The sequence below is a fragment of the Coenobita brevimanus genome, chromosome 6 (assembly GCF_032717465.1).
Source record: "Coenobita brevimanus isolate Jiangsu-jjx chromosome 6, ASM3271746v2, whole genome shotgun sequence".
NCBI lineage: Eukaryota > Metazoa > Arthropoda > Malacostraca > Decapoda > Coenobitidae > Coenobita > Coenobita brevimanus.
The window spans coordinates 56895666-56912203 of NC_136959.1; the positions used below are offsets into that span (position 1 = coordinate 56895666).

Genomic DNA, 16538 nt, shown 5'->3' on the forward strand with positions numbered 1-16538 from the left:
TTGTATCTGGGCACCAAACTCACTGTCCCGTATGTTTAAAATGCTACGTCTATCAAATGCCCAAGATGAAGGTTTATAAACAAACTTACATCAAAGTCCCCGATCTATGTCTGCAGGAAAGACAAGACAATGAGTGTGCAGAGTCTTCCCATGTCTCTCGGTCTTCTTGCAAATACAGATCTGAGCTAACGGGGGGAAATTACTGTATGTCTGGCAGTGAATCTCGCCCCAGAGTAGACTAAATAAATAAATTAATAAATATTGATATATAAATAAATGAATAATAATAAATAAATAAAAGAGTAAAATCGCCAGACTGAAATGCAGACTACGGTATGGGTACTGGGTACCGCTATATTAATTATCATTCAGACTACTGGACTTTGAAGGCTTGTACAGTACTCGTATTCTCTCTCTCTCTCTCTTGCTAACTTCCATGGGTATATTCTTTTAAGGACGACGATTATTAAAACTCTCTCACTATGACGAACCCTTCTATAATTCTTCTTATCTCCAGATGTTTTAATTGATCTTAAGAAATGACTCTCGTTTTGAAGAGGTTAATGAAGGAAAAATTTAAGACGAGTTCGAAAAATCCCTCCAACACCAAGTAACACAATCTGGTTGAAACAAGAGTGAAAAAAATCGAAACAAATGGGTAACTTCTGACGCTATCTAAATGAGTCTCAGTGACACAAATAACACCTCCTCAATGGCCCTCAACGCTGATTAAGTTAGCACCACTCAGATAATTAAGAAGTGTAAGACAATGACGTCACAACAACAACAGTAAAGATCAAGCTAACGTTACCAGTGTCCACAAAAAAGAAAAAAGGGGATAATAACTGCATGAACTTTTCCCCACCTTGTCTGGTCTGGTCTGTGCACAAAGACGGCCTCACGCGGGGACTGACACTAATTACAGTTCACGATAACCAGTCCAATAAAGGAAATCGTGAGTGTCACTGGGTTTATTTTGTGTGGAAGAATACGATGGCTTCTACATTTTCTGTCATCGTTACGTATTATGAGAGTAAATAATAATAATGATAATAATAATAATAATAATAATAATAATAATAATAATAATAATAATAATAATAATAATAAAAATCATCATCATCATCATAATCATAATCATAATAATATTATGATTATGATTATGATGATGATGATGATGATGATGATTATTATTATTACAGCGTCAATATCCACTAGCCTACTACAACTATCAATAATACCACTTTTACACCTATAATCGCCACTCATTAATAATCATAATACCACCACATCCTTTATCATCACAGATGCAACCATCACCACCACCATCAGCATTATATAAGCTCCCCACCGTCATATATAGCACCAGCCCTACTCAACACAAGCACCACCACAACAACGCTCTCTAACCTTGGTTATGCCAACACAGAACAAAATGGCTCACCCCAGCAGATTACATACCACTGCCCCGACTTGTATCACCATTACCCTCCATCATTCTCTATATATCATCGCCAAATCACTGTCCTCACCTTACTCTCCTCCTCCTCATCATCATCATCACCATCATCATCATCACCAACATCGTCATTATCATCATCGCCATCATGTTGTTTCTCTCCTCTCGGTCCCATCTTGACAAATTAAGGTCCTTCTTAACCTACCATTCCTATCAATCAGTATCATACCTTGGCTACTAACAAATTTACCTGAGATAGACAGTTACTTTACTAATATATCACGCGTCTGTATTGTCCTGAGTACTAGTATCATTACTTTTTTCCATTTCTGTAAAATCCTGGACTTGTAAAATTAAGGTAGGTACTGAACTGTAGCCTACGTACAGTTATTATCGCAACGAAGGAGTTATGTTTTTGGCTCTTCTGTCTGTCTGAAATAATATAGAAAAACTAATGGGAGTTATTGCATTTAAACTTGGAATAATGAATGAAGACCATGAGATGAACAAATAATTAAATTTGAGAAGAAAACGGTCAAATGTCGAGTTCATGAAAACATGAAAAGGGGTGATCTGTGTTCTTGGAGCAGGTATGCGCTCGCTGAAAGCTTTTGGTATATCTTGCGGCATCTAAGAGCATTTTATATATGATGTAACTTCATCACCGAAGGTGGGCGGAAGTTAGTTTTCACCCATTTCAATCTATGTCTGTTTGTCCCCCAAATCAGCCTAAAGAAAAATAATGGGACGATTATGAATAAGACTTGTGGAGGGTGATCCTATTCACCCAAGGATGAAATGATTATATTATGGTGAAAGTACATCACAGTACAAGGACACTGGTACCATGAATACCAGAACATAGAGAGGAAGTTGATTACTCCACGTGGCAAAGGTACGTTATGGCCTTTAGTGAAAGTCCTAGCCAGCTTGGTATTATTTTGGATCTGTACATTATATTTCTGAAATATCAAGGAAAAAATAAATTAAGCTTTAACATCCAGTTATACTCATTTTCAGTTCTATGCATTTAGACCTATAATATCGAGATACTTCTACTTGTACATACATGCCAAGAATGTGTTAAGTACAAAGTGTGACCTTTACAGAGTACAGTAACATAAGTGGATTAACATCAGTTCCTCTAGTTAACTTTTTGTTTCCTTACTTTATAAAATGACACGTCCGCCGACACGCTGGCCTTGTAAATGTCAACCTCTAGAAGAACTTTTATTTTTCTGTATAAATTCCAGTTTAATCCTGCCTTACTCTCGTTAGCTATCTCCAGACAGTTTCATTAACTCCTTCAGTCCGGTGACGTGTATTTTAATTTTATTCCTGCTACTTCCACACGATTCCATCAAGTTTCGAAAGACCGCTGGCACCGAAAGAGTTAAGGCTGTCTACCCCCTCAAGTGCGAAAAATCTACCTTCAGCTGAACAAAATCGTCAAAAAATAAATAAAAAAAATAAATAAAACGAGTAAAATCTGAAACGTTATCATACTAAAGGGGATAACCGCATGATGACGCAAACTTCTATCCACTCTACCAATCTTCAGACGATTTCATTCAGCTCTGAGAGTCTTTTTCATACGGGGGGGGGGATTAGATAACATCCTTCTTGAACCCCCACTATATCTGAGGTCCTTCCTGAGATGAATATAATCGTCTGGTGGCTGCAAGAAAGAAACAGAAGAAAGTCATGAATTTTAGGGTTAATGGGGGTTAAGAGGAGAAAATAAAATGACGAGTGTAGGTCAAACACTTCCCTTCCCACATCACCTCTCGTCTTTTTTTTACCTCTTCTCGCATGAAAATTTTACCTCCATGTTTCCTCCCGGCTTTCCTCCGTCTCTCTCCTCTCTTCTCCACAATTTCTCACCTGAATCACCTCAACCGTAAGTCCTCTTCCCCCAGTCTTCTACTTCCTCTTTCACTGGCCTCTGTATTTCCTCTTCTCTTCTCTTCTCTCGTCCTTCTGCTTCTTCTGATCACCATTTCTTTGCTTCCTCATCTATCCCTTGCTTCCCGACCCGTTTCCCCTTCTCCTTTTTTTTTACCTCCTTACTTCTCCTATATGTGGTATTTCCCTTGTCTGTGACTGCTCTCTCTCTCTCTCTCCCTGTGTGTGTGTGTGTGTGTGTGTGTGTGTGTGTGTGTGTGTGTGTGTGTGTGTGTGTGTGTGTGTGTGTGTGTGTGTGTGTGTGTGTGTGTGTGTGTGTGTGTGTGTGTGTGTGTGTGTGTGTGTGTGTGTGTGTGTGTGTGTGTGTGTGTGTGTGTCCGTGCATGCGTGCGTGCGTCCGTGTGTGTCTGCCTGCCCGCCCACCTGCCCACCTTCCTCCCCCAGTATCACTAGGCTACATCCTCCTCAGCCTCGGTAGCCTAACCCTCCTGCCCTCCACACTACCTCTTCGCCACAACAACACATTTTCCTTCTTCTCCACTCTCCCACCTCTTGTTACACCTACCCATGTGACACCTTGCCATACACCTGCCCTGTCACTCATTCCCCTCTGTTGCATCTCCCCTTCTCACTACTTCCCTCCCTTCACATTCCATTTTCCGTCTTTTTCCTCTCAAACTTATCACTTTCAATTTAGTCTCTCTCCTTTTATTCTTTATTCTCTCTCCTCACCTTTCCTCTTCCCTCACATTCTCTTGCTTAATTTATGTTAATTCTACTGTTCTTGTTTTTTATTTTCTTCACCTTCTCTTCTATATTCTTCCTCTACTCTCTCCCTCACACCTTGTTCCTTTTCCTCTCCTGCTTCCTTCTCTTCCTTCCTTATCACACCTTCAACTTAACCTCTCATATTTTCCCCCTTCTTCCTCTATTCTCTCTCTCTCTCTCTCCTTCACATTACCTCCTTCTTCCTCTTTCTTCACATTCCCTTGATTCCTTGTTTTGTTCTCTGTTGTCCTTCCTTGATGCTTCTCTTTTTACACTGATCTCTTTTATTTCAGTCTCTCTCTCTCTCTCTCCTTCACCCCCTGTCTGGAGCCTCAGTCACCCACCACCACCCACTCCCAGACCCCTAACTCCTTCCACCCCTCCCCCACTCCCACCAGGAAATACCCACACCACACCATCACACACCAACATTGCATTCTCTCATAAGCCAGCCTGGAAGAAACGGTCTCTGAAAACATTCCCAGCACAAAACGTCCTTAGAAATTGGTAAATAATATACTGTACGTGCGTGTGATACCCTAAAAAGACATTCCTTCACATCAGAAATAGAGACTCCAGCAGTTAAATGACTAAACACTACCAATTTCCCCAACAACAGACAAGATGATTGATTATTGTTATATCCGTAGTAAACGAATGTATTCAGTGGTCAGAAAACCATCAACAGTCTATTGGGGACTAAATTATATGACAAGTAAAAGCGCCAGACTATTCACTCCTGCAGACACAACAAACAATAAACATTCTGTACTCAATCAGAATTAGTTTTTGGCTGACGGCATAAAATAAAATGTTATCTCAAATTGTCATATGCAAATAGCGTCGCTTGTCAACCAACACAGAGGGGTAAGAGCAAGTTGGGAGTGAACAGTTGCTACAACACATGTAATGACGTCTGAACGCCTAGCAAATGCATTCATAAAGGATCTTAACACTCCCACAGACAACACACCTCTAGCATTCCATTTCCAATACCGTCCGACGATTATATTCGGCTAAGCGAACTTGAACCTCAGTGTGTTCATATTGGCATCATTAACCCTCTCATGGTATGAACAGTAATTCTAGTATTCTCTTCCTGCTGACGAAAATCAACTTTATTTAGATCGGAGTTGTTTAAATCTGAGAATGTTACACTAATCCTCTTATGATCCGAACAGTTCTAGAATCAGAGTACAGCTAAGCTCAGACGCTTCAATTCAGTTGGGAGTACGTCATGAGTCTGACTGTTAACCAACGTTAGCAATGAACAAGTCACCGCAGAAGTGCCTTATGAGTATCATCAAAAACAGTTTAGCTCGGTCGTGCTTCTTCACTTTCATAACCACTCTAATCTTGTTGTGAAGAGTTTAGTGGCTGTATGGGCGAAAAAACAGTATATGCAAAATCTTACACACAATTCAACCACTTCAGCCAGAGGACGCAATTTTTATTTTAGTTCTGCTTTCTTCTGACAATTCTATTTAGCTAAGGACACTGAGACAAATAATATAAACTGGAGGGGTTGGATAGAGTCTTTCATTTTCCCGTTCACCACAAGACGTCTCCTTTAGGCTGAATAAAATGTGAGGCAGTAGCAAGAATAAAACGTACCCTGGGAAGATGTTAAGGTGGATGAAGTTTGTGAATATGGGCCCTTCTGCCGCCAGCACCTTGTTTACCAAACGGTCTCCATGACACACCACCTCCTAACATACCAACACACTGTCCCTTACACCACACCACCAAGCACCACCACCACACCACACCACGACACATCCCAGTCCAATCACACACACAACTACATCGCACCACACCACATTAAACCGCACCACCACAGCACACCACACATTACATCATGCCACATATCCCACAGTATATCACACCAATATCCTAATCACCACACCACAGCACACCACACCAACACAAGCGGAACGTCAGAAACCTCCCTCCACCCCCGCATTACGCCACCAAGACGGGCTTTCTCCCCGAACCTCACCAAGTCACGACGCGGAAACAACCTCTTGACTGTGATGACACTTTTTATTTTTATTCCGCATACCAATAAATGATATGGTTCGACTTAAATAGGAAATCCTGGAGTGGATGTGTTAAAACCACCTCAACTGGCTCCTTCATGATTATATTCTATTTTACTTCACATAACACTCGACGATTATATGAAGTTACTCCTCTTCGATCCATGACGTGATTGACTGATTTATTCTGGCTGCTTCCAGACGATTATATTCAGCTTCGGGGAGACCTCTTGTAAGGCAGGGGAAGATGATGGCTGCATTATCTAATCTCTCCTGTCATTAAAAAGATCTTAAAAGCGGGCTTAAAAACTCGTAAGACAGCACGAATAAATTGTAAAATACGTTATTAAACTCAAGGGACTAAGGATAATATGGAGTCAGCTGTCTTAAGATGTGGTGCTTATCGAACTGAATACCTTACCTCACCTGAGGCCGCATTCTCGTGGACTTAAGCAGCGGTCACACGGGAACATTTTCCATAAATAATAAACGCATTAAAATTCTTTCAAAAGTAGTCACACCGACCGTTCTACCACTGCAAGAAAAAGACAAGAGTCGCCATGCGAGTCATACAAATGCTCGTAAATTTTACTAATACACACAGGAGCATGGTGATGATAAATGCCAAAGAGGATGCTCCTACTCTGGCTATGCTGATGCTAATATCCTACAGTAGTGGAATACTACTAGAAAACTTTAACTCTCAAGTAGCTTGCTACAAAGACAGCGTGAGAACATTCATTATCAAGTGGTCAGAGCTAAATTTGGAAGACCCAGAAGTTAGGAGGTAGTGGATATAACTCAGCAAACTCCCAAATCATATTCTGCTGAGTCTTGCTTTCATATTAATGACAAGCAAGATACTAACGTGAGGAAGACTGCGACCTTGAGTGAGCGGCGGGTTTGGATGTAAACAAAACCTGGTCAAACCAATATCCCAGGCATACTACTACACAGGAGGTTTTAAAAGTATTTGAGTGTATTTTATAGAATAATATTATATTATGTGATGATTAAGCACAAAAATGAACATTACAAACTAAAAACAATACCAGCCGCGATAGCGATGCTGATACTGTTTTTAGTTTGTCTGTCTATGTGTGTGTGTCTGTGTGTCTGTTACCACGATAACTTTGCAAACGATCAAGATATCATCACAAAATTTTACAGGTGTGTAGTAGGGATGAAAATCTTAGACGACTTCTAAACTGGTGAAAGCAGCTAAAGGTCAAGGTCATATTCCGAGCCGCGCTAGATATGTAGTGGCTCGCGGCTGGTGTGATTCCCCCCTTGGGATGGCCTCTAGTTAATTATGATATCAGCACTGATATGACCCCGATTATTGTTGACAGTTTTTCGGCTCGAAATGCACATGCTCGTCTGCAAATCATTCCGCAATTATCAATCTGAAAACTTTCGAATGTCCTCACACCGGGGAAAACAACAATTCTGGAGGCATGAACTGTTCGAAAATGTCTCATGTGACTACGGCTTTAGAAAGCTCTCTAACATCTCCTTCCTTAGTAATTTATTTTGTATATCAGTAATAGTCTGGGGTGCGTAAGCCAGCCACTAAATTATATGCATACACGGTCTATATACATGCACAGATATATCTTAACAGTTTCACTGGTTTCTTGTGTGTTATTACTGCTTTCCGTATATCGACTAAGATGGCATTAACAAGACCAACATTCAAGACTTTTGTTATATGTAGAAAATAAATGCTAAGTGAGAGGTGCTGGACAGCCTCATACGCTGAAGAGAATATGAGCCATTGTTGTAATACCCCGCTATGTAACTTTCTGTCCCACATTCCAGTATCATGCAGTCAAGTAACACTGGACGTGGCAACTACAACAAATTTTGTTCGAACTCCTTAGCATGTTCCTGCCGTTCCTTCCAGCCTCTGAAAGTTGACACAAACAAAATCACGAACTTCTACGCTGTAGCTAACTAATATCTATTTTTGCTAAAAGGACAGGGAAAGTGCGGAATTTTCCAATGTTTTTTGTTCGTCCTGTAAAAAATAAACCTAAGTTATGAAAGGAAAATTATCTTATATTTTCAACACGATTATCTTTTTACTTATGCAATCGCAAGACTTTTTAATTCAGCTTTTATCCAAGGCCACCATATATATATATATATATATATATATATATATATATATATATATATATATATATATATATATATATATACTGTATGTATATTTTATATATATTATATATATATATATATATATTATATATATATTATATATATATATATATATATATATATATATATTATATACATATATATAATAATAACAATAATAATAATAATTTTCATTCATTCATTGCCAGACGCCATGTATCCCAGACGGGGTGGCCAATGGCTTAGAGTTAATTGTTTTACAGGGAGGGGCACTAATCCTCCACCAACCCCACTTGACACGTAGGGATGCCAACAGCATCTGGTGTTCCCAGGTGGTCACCCATCCAAGTACTAACCAGACCCAACGTTGCTTAACTTCGCTGATCGGACGGGAAGCGGTGTACTCAACGTGGTATGGCCGTTGGCTAATAATAATAAAGACGTGGCGGTGGTGAAATAGTTAAGCTATTTTGTGACTCTCAGACACGCAACAACCAAACTTCTCATCTTCCGTAATCAAAACTCATCTTCGGTCGCCTTGTTCTCATCACTCCCTGCCACTCCTCCCTGCCCTTCACTATAACCAAACTGAAGCCGTGGCCACCATTCGCAGAATCCACATCACGTCAGCACGTTCCATTGCCATGACATCTCCCTGTCTATACTCCATGTCCCTCTGCCATGTGTACAGTCTGAGGCATAAGTTATTATAATATTCCATCAAATGCCGCTCCATACCTTGGTTGTTTTCCTCTCTGGCGCATCAAACCAAAATGCCATCTACGGACAAAGAAACATACCAAACCTCTCTCTGTTTACGAAGATCACTCCTACTCGTCTCTCTGGGTTGTTTATAGATCGGGGTAAAAGTTTACCCACTAATTCTGCTTCGCCCTCACAACATGGCTATTTCCCTTCTCCCTACCGCATCTGAAAATGTAATCTATGGGTGGAAAAACACACCAAGCCTCTCAGCATAGGAACAGCCAGCAGAACAAGGTAAGAAGCATGAGAAGGGAAATATCATGCAAATTTTTATCTTAAATAGCACCTGAGACTATATTTATGTAAGATGCATGAGAGGGGAAATATCATGCAAATTTTTATCTAAACAGCACCTGAGACTATATTTAGGTAAGAAGCATGAGAGGGGAAATATCACGCAAATTTTTATCCTAAACAGCACCTGAGACTATATTTAGGATGTTTATTAATATGAGAAATGAACAACTCGTCACTGCAGTTTACTGTGTGTGTGTGTGTGTGTGTGTGTGTGTGTCCACCATTCCAACCGAACAACACCTACGCAGCAGCGACTCTCGCCCTCCAGCCAAATCTTTTTTTCTCACCACTGTCTTCCCGTGCAGGATTTCAAAATAATAATCCAATACACTCTACACAAAATAAAACAGCTCTCAAATACAAGACACCAGAATCACATTTCATCATCACATCATCATCAATATCATCACGATCAATATTATTATTGTTATTATTATTATTATTATTATTATTAGACGATTTCACTCGGACTGGTGAGACTTGCAATCAGAGGGGGAAAAATCGCCTTTATTAACCCTTCCCATAAGAGGCATAACCTGAATACAACAGTCTTGATGGTATTTCAGCAACAGTAACAGCAGTGTAAGTCATCTGACAAAAGGCGACAAAGTTCTCATATATACAAACCAGAGCAAATGACCAGAAACGCTCTCAGAAAAGTACTAAACATAATTTTTAACTGCTCTATACATGACGTGTGATGAGGTTTTAACAGACTAAAATTATGAACAAAACCCAAATGCTTTAAGTGGCTGCCAGAAGCCTGGAAAAAACTAAAACACACACACACACACACACACACACATAAACAAACATCACGACTAATTTATATATTTTCATGACAAGCCTCTTACTGTGCACATAAATACGGTAAATGAATAGACATACGGTAAACAAAATAAATATAGAGAGCCACCTGAATACACTACCTTTACATAACCTGATAATTTAATGTCTAGTCGAGGCCATGACGTGAGAGAGAGAGAGAGAGAGAGAGAGATTGTGTGTGTGTGTGTGTGTGTGTGTAACCATAGACTCCTCTTCTGGTCCCTACAACGCCATAAAATGCAGAACAGCAGCAGCAACCACGCCCTTCCCCCTGGCCACATGTCGTGCGCTGCATCTTGAGAGAGAGAGAGAGAGAGAGAGAGAGAGAGAGAGAGAGAGAGAGAGAGAGAGACCTGAAATGGCAATGGATATGAAACGATACAGGTTTTAAAAAAAATTGTGAAGCAGGATTTTAAAAAAGTAAAAAAATCATCAGGACAGCAGAAAAGTAAAATAAAAAGGAAACATTGTAATACTAGAGGGGCACACAGTGGAGCGCCTCTCTCCGACAAGGGAGGGCAACGCAATTTCCAAACCATCATCATTTTCATTATCATCTAATCCTGTGTTGCCCCATGAGAAGCGTTGGAGCCCGGGGCTAGGCAAGTTAGTCCTGACATTTCAGATGAGTGACCAGCCTCACACATCCCTGAGTGGCATTATGTGAGCGATAAACCCCAACCATCCCTTGGATATAAACCTGCACAGGCTCAATCCGGTTGGAGCGCCGTAATTACCCGATAAACCACCTGGCACCATAATCTGGTTATATGATTACGACCAAGCGTAGTAAATGGTTACCTGGTGTACAGAAAACCATTTGGCTTGTCACTCAATGTAAAGTCACCCGTAGACAGAAGGAAGTGGAAAGAATGAACGAAAGTAAGACAGACGAAAAAGGAAGGAAGGAAGGAAAGGAGGATGGAAGAGAGGAAAGGGTAGTCACCCATGCAGCACTACATCGAGCAAGTGAATTTCCAAACCACTCTTCATAATGGGTTAGGCTTTCTCATCATCGACTAGGGTTTCGCAAAAAAAATGTTTTCCGGATCCAGAATCTGTAATACCGCCACGATCGGTCCCAGAAGTTAATCGACTGTTCCCTGGGACATGGGTTATCTACCCACCAAATTTGGTCCAAATCTCTCTTTTAATTTTTTAGTAATCCGGCTAACTGACAAACAATTAAACAAACAAACAGAGGCAAAAACATACTTTCCTTGTCGGAGAGAGAAATGGAAGGGTACAAAGGGTGCGATGGGTTACAACTACCTGTTTGTGACGTACCTGTAACATCTTTTATGCTAATTTACAACAAAGGTATGAGAAGGATTAGATTTTTATTTTTGGTTGTCGGCGGCCACAGTGTCATTAAGGCAGATCAGCAAATTTTGCTAGCCTGTCCTAACCTTTCCGTAGAACACGACCCGAAATCGACATCGACAACGAATAGTTTAAAAACTTGAATTTCTTTAAATGATTCGTAACTCGTCCTCCATAAAATCCACGTCGGTAATACCACCACGCTATTTTTGTGAGACAGTTGTACCTGGTATGGACGACAAGGTACTAGCGTCCAAGCGGTGACAAGGGAAGGTGCACGACATCCTGTAGTGTACGCAGGATTCCTAGGCTTAAAAAAGAAAAAAAAAATCGAAGCCCACATATTATATAAGTGAACAATGCATTACCATCATATCTCTACGAATGTATGACACACTGAAATATATGAACAACTGACACTACTACAAGACAGCCACATCCCTCGACATTAGCCGTTTGTATGGCAGGAAGTCACTCAGGGATTATGACTACTGACAGACTATTTCATCACCCCTGCCAGGTAACTACACACACACTGACGCCAGCAAAGGGACAAGTTAATTCGCTATCGCCTCTATTAACAACTTCAGTCCGTGGACGCCACTGTTATCTTTTTCTTGTTGCTGCCAGACGATCTTACTCTGATCAATGAACGCCTTAGTAGCTAATGGAGGGATTAATCAAGGCTATACCTGTCTCCTCCGGCTAGAAAAAGTCTTCCCTAAATAATAAAACTGTCTGGTCACTTGAAAACAAAATAATTTGAAGGTAATAACGATAAGAAGCACGCCATGGGAATAAAGAGGAATTTAGTGCCTTTTTTTTCTTTACTTCAATCTTGCTTTTTCCAGACGGCTTTATTTAGCTCTGAGGAAAGGTATCGATCAGGTGGGGACATTCACAGCCTCAATAAGCTCCATCACTACCACTTATCCTTCCTCCGTTCAATAAAGTTCGTCTGGAAACGCAAAAATATAACGCGTCATCGAATTCAAGAAGCTAACAAAGTCGTCTGGAGGTAGCAAGAATATACTGCAAAATGAAGTCCTCGTGGTGAAGCGCAACACCCCGCACGACTGGGTACCGCTAGTCACCTCACTGTAACCTTGGCCACAATACCTGCCCCAATTAACCTGGAAAAAATACAATACAATTACCGTAGAAAAAATACATTACTGGTACACACTGCTGACCCTCTGCGCCCTATTCTCGTTGGCATGCCACACTTCGTAATATCTTTCCCTTGGCGATTTATTTTCTGGGTCCAATATGATTCATCTTCACAATAAACACAATTTTTTATGTGGATATGACTTTCTTCCATCTGAATATTCACGACACTGTTGAATATTGCTTGGTTACAGAAGTGTGTGTGTGTGTGTGTGTGTGTGTGTGTGTGTGTGTGTGTGTGTGTGTGTGAGAGAGAGAGAGAGAGAGAGAGAGAGAGAGAGAGATAACCTCGTGATCTTTGTGTGTCGCAGCGCCTACTCACCACCACACCACCTCATCCAGCCAGGACAGCAGACTTACCTGTGGGGGAGAAAAGGTGAGATTAATAACACAGGTAAAGGTAAATCTGTTAAGTGATTACCTTTGGCGTATTGAGTGTAAGGTTATATAACGAACAGTGACATTCGTAAACATAAGTAAAGATAAACTGATAAGTGATTAACATAGCCATTTAGGTGTGAGAGGTTATATAGCAACAGGTGACATTAGTAAACAGATAATGGTAAATTTGATTAATGACAGTAGAGTTACCATAGGCCTGTTGCGGTAGAAGGTATTAAGTACTGAAGTTAGTCTACCTATTTAAATCCTTAAGCCACAGGATGTCGTTTTGTGGTCAACTCTTGCTGCTACCCGCGATTATAAAATAATTATTCAACTTAGGAGGGCACCTTATTAGTAATGGGGCTATTGCAGTCTAGTGCTAACCCTCCAATTCGATATGTCCGTCTTGAGCTGTCTGAAAACTGGAGAAAACAAGAAGAAGCAATAAAACACGTCATCAGACCGAAGATGATAAACCCAGTAGGAGTAATTACAGCCATCCAGGAGCAATTACCAAGCTTCCTCAGCCTGTCACTGCGAGAATAGACCACGGACGTCTCATACATACACATGTCTGTGTTCATACTTAAACAGCAATCTGACACATATATTCAGGAGGATATTCATGAAACACACTTGGACCAGGATGGACCGTCTCGACACGTACCCACAACGGACCACGGTAAAATAGTTGTTGTGATTTTGCGAGACTGTACGAGTGTACTTCATCCTGACCTTCATTTTCCTTGAGTTTCGGGATGGTCCCTCTACGTGGTAAAATCAGTGTGGATTGCTCTATTATTTGAAAGTAATAACTACCCCCGTCAAGGCTGCATCAAATCCCCTTTCATATTTTTCATGACCTTGATCATGAACTTAAACTTTTTTCATTCAAAGTTTAGTCACTTGTTCCTCTGATGGACCTCAACCATCATGCCAGATTTGGTGTAATGTCATCTAGTAGTTCTTCCATGATGTTGCCAACAGATAGCCAGACAAACCTAGCCAAAAACATAACCTTGGTGGAGGTAATTAGGCTATAGGCAACAGACATCAGACGGACAGACAAGCCGAGACAAAAACATAATCACCTTGGTGACAGTGTGATGTGCTGGTACAGATGAAAATAGTTGTGGCTTGTTTACAAACTGAAAATCAAGATCAAAACCCAGTGAAGTAACAATACTTCTCAAGCCAACCTAACTTTCTGCGCTCGCTGGAACGGGTTTAATGACGCACTGTCCAGATGAGGTCCAAGTCAAGTAATCTTTAGCTCAACACCTTAAAAACAATGACGTCGTTTTTATTTTGTTCCTGCCACCTTCAAACGATTTTTATTCAGGCTAGGGGAGACTCTTCAAACGGCAGGGTATGGATACAGCCTCAATAAACCCCCTCACTAAGACGATACAGAACTCCCTAAAAAATAATAATAATAATAATCATCATCTAAGGGTAGCCGATTTAAAATGAAAAAGACGTCATCGAAGTTATACTAATTCTAACGAAAACACGTCTAGAGTTCACCCCTATGGTACTTTTCCTTGTCACTACCACCGCCACCACCACAACCACACCAGCACCATCTTTACCAAGCTAGAACCACATCGGCATCAGTACCACTGCCAACATTCTTCCCACCACCACCACAATCACAACACCAACACCATCAGGTGCAACACAACCACCACACCAACACCACCAGCACCACCACACAACACCAACACACCACACTATCACCACACCCAAAACTCCCACAACGCCACCAGCATCACAGCAGCACCACTATCAGCAGCACCATCAACACGACACAAGGCAGCACAGGTGAGGCTCAGTCCTGTTTTCCTTGTCGGCCTCCACACAAACACTGCACCACCACCACCACCACCACCACTTCCACATCTTCACCACAATCACTGCCACAAGACCACTACTACTACACTATCACCCACTACAGCACCACAATCACCACCACCACAACCACAACACCCCTACGATACCACCAATCCTCCACATCATCGCCACAACCATCACTATCACCACAATACTACTACCTCACCATTGCCAGAATCACCGCTATTGCCACCATAAGCCACATCACCAATATCACACCACCACAACCATTCCCGTCCCATCATCACTAACATCAATGTTACAACTACTGGTATAACACTGTATCCACAACTACACCGCCACTACCAAACCATCACCACAACCACACCCCTACCAAACCAACACCACAACCACACCATCACTACAACCACCAGAGCGCCAAAACCACCACCACAGCACAACCATCACTACCCTTACGACACCACCACCACAATCACACCACTACCAAACCATCTCCACTACACCACCACAATACCACCATCACCAATACCATACAACCACCACAATACCACCATCGCCAATACCATACAACCACCACAACCACACCACAACATCACCACCAGCCTACCACCGCAGCCCCACAGTCAACCTCACCACCGTCACGACAGAGGTGAGGTCCAGTCCTGTTCTCCTTGCCGTCCTCCACTCGGCCTCCTCTGGAATGTTGTGAGGAGGAAGGATAGGGGGGAGTGAGAAGGAAGGAAAGAAATGAATAGATGAGGGATGTGAGGAGGGAGATGTGGAGAAAGATGAATGAAGAATGGTGGAAGGAACAGAGATGAAAGGAGGAAGGGTAATGGGGAGGGAGAAGGAAGGGAACAAAATGAGAAAAATGAAAAGATGACGGATGTGAGGAAGGAAATGAGAAAGATAAATGAGGAACGATGCATGGAGCAGGGGGAAGGAGACAAGCCGAAGTAAAGAAACATAAAATAAGACGAGGATTAAGAAAAAAGGATAAAGGAGAAACATATGGAAGGAGATAAAAGGGAAGATGAATGGAGACGGTATGAGGAAAAGAAGAGGAAGGATAAAGGAAACACGAAAGGAACAAAGAGAAGAAAGAAGAACAGCAGATAAATAAGATGTGAAGAAAAATGAATAGAAAGTCATAAAGGAGAAGGCGAGAAGAAAGACGAATGGGGAAAACACAAGGAAGCGTGACTGATGGATAAAAAAGAGATACGTGAGGATGGAGACAACGACAGAGACAAAATGAAAAACCACTGGTGGAGGTATAAAGGAGAAAAGGAAGAAGGAAAATATAAAAGAAAAATAAGGCAGAAGATGAAGACGAAAGATAGATAGGGTACAGAGGAGACATGAGGACATATACATTATGAAAGGTTAATGGATGAGGATAGGGAAGAAGGACGAATATAGGAAGGGACATAGGGAAGAAGGCAAGTAGAAAGATGAATGAAATAGGGGTCAAAGAGCCTGTCTTCTCGTGACCTGAGAGGCTTACTTTACTTCATTTACTCTTAGCTGGCTCAGATTTTCGTCCTTTTTCAGCTTATCTCACGTAGCTCATTGGTAGAAAAAGATAGTACTACAACTCTTAA

General features: G+C 41.2%; 1 protein-coding gene and 1 non-coding gene across 2 annotated transcripts in view; both read right to left on the reverse strand.

Annotated features, from left to right (window-relative positions):
* LOC145401301 (uncharacterized) overlaps positions 1-16538 on the reverse strand; it is a 459641-nt gene that overhangs the window by 177719 nt on the left and 265384 nt on the right. The gene's annotated exons all lie outside the window — the stretch shown is intronic.
* On the reverse strand, positions 8621-8739 carry LOC145403131 (5S ribosomal RNA). The gene has a single exon (XR_013897934.1). It is a non-coding gene; the product is annotated as a 5S ribosomal RNA (ribosomal RNA).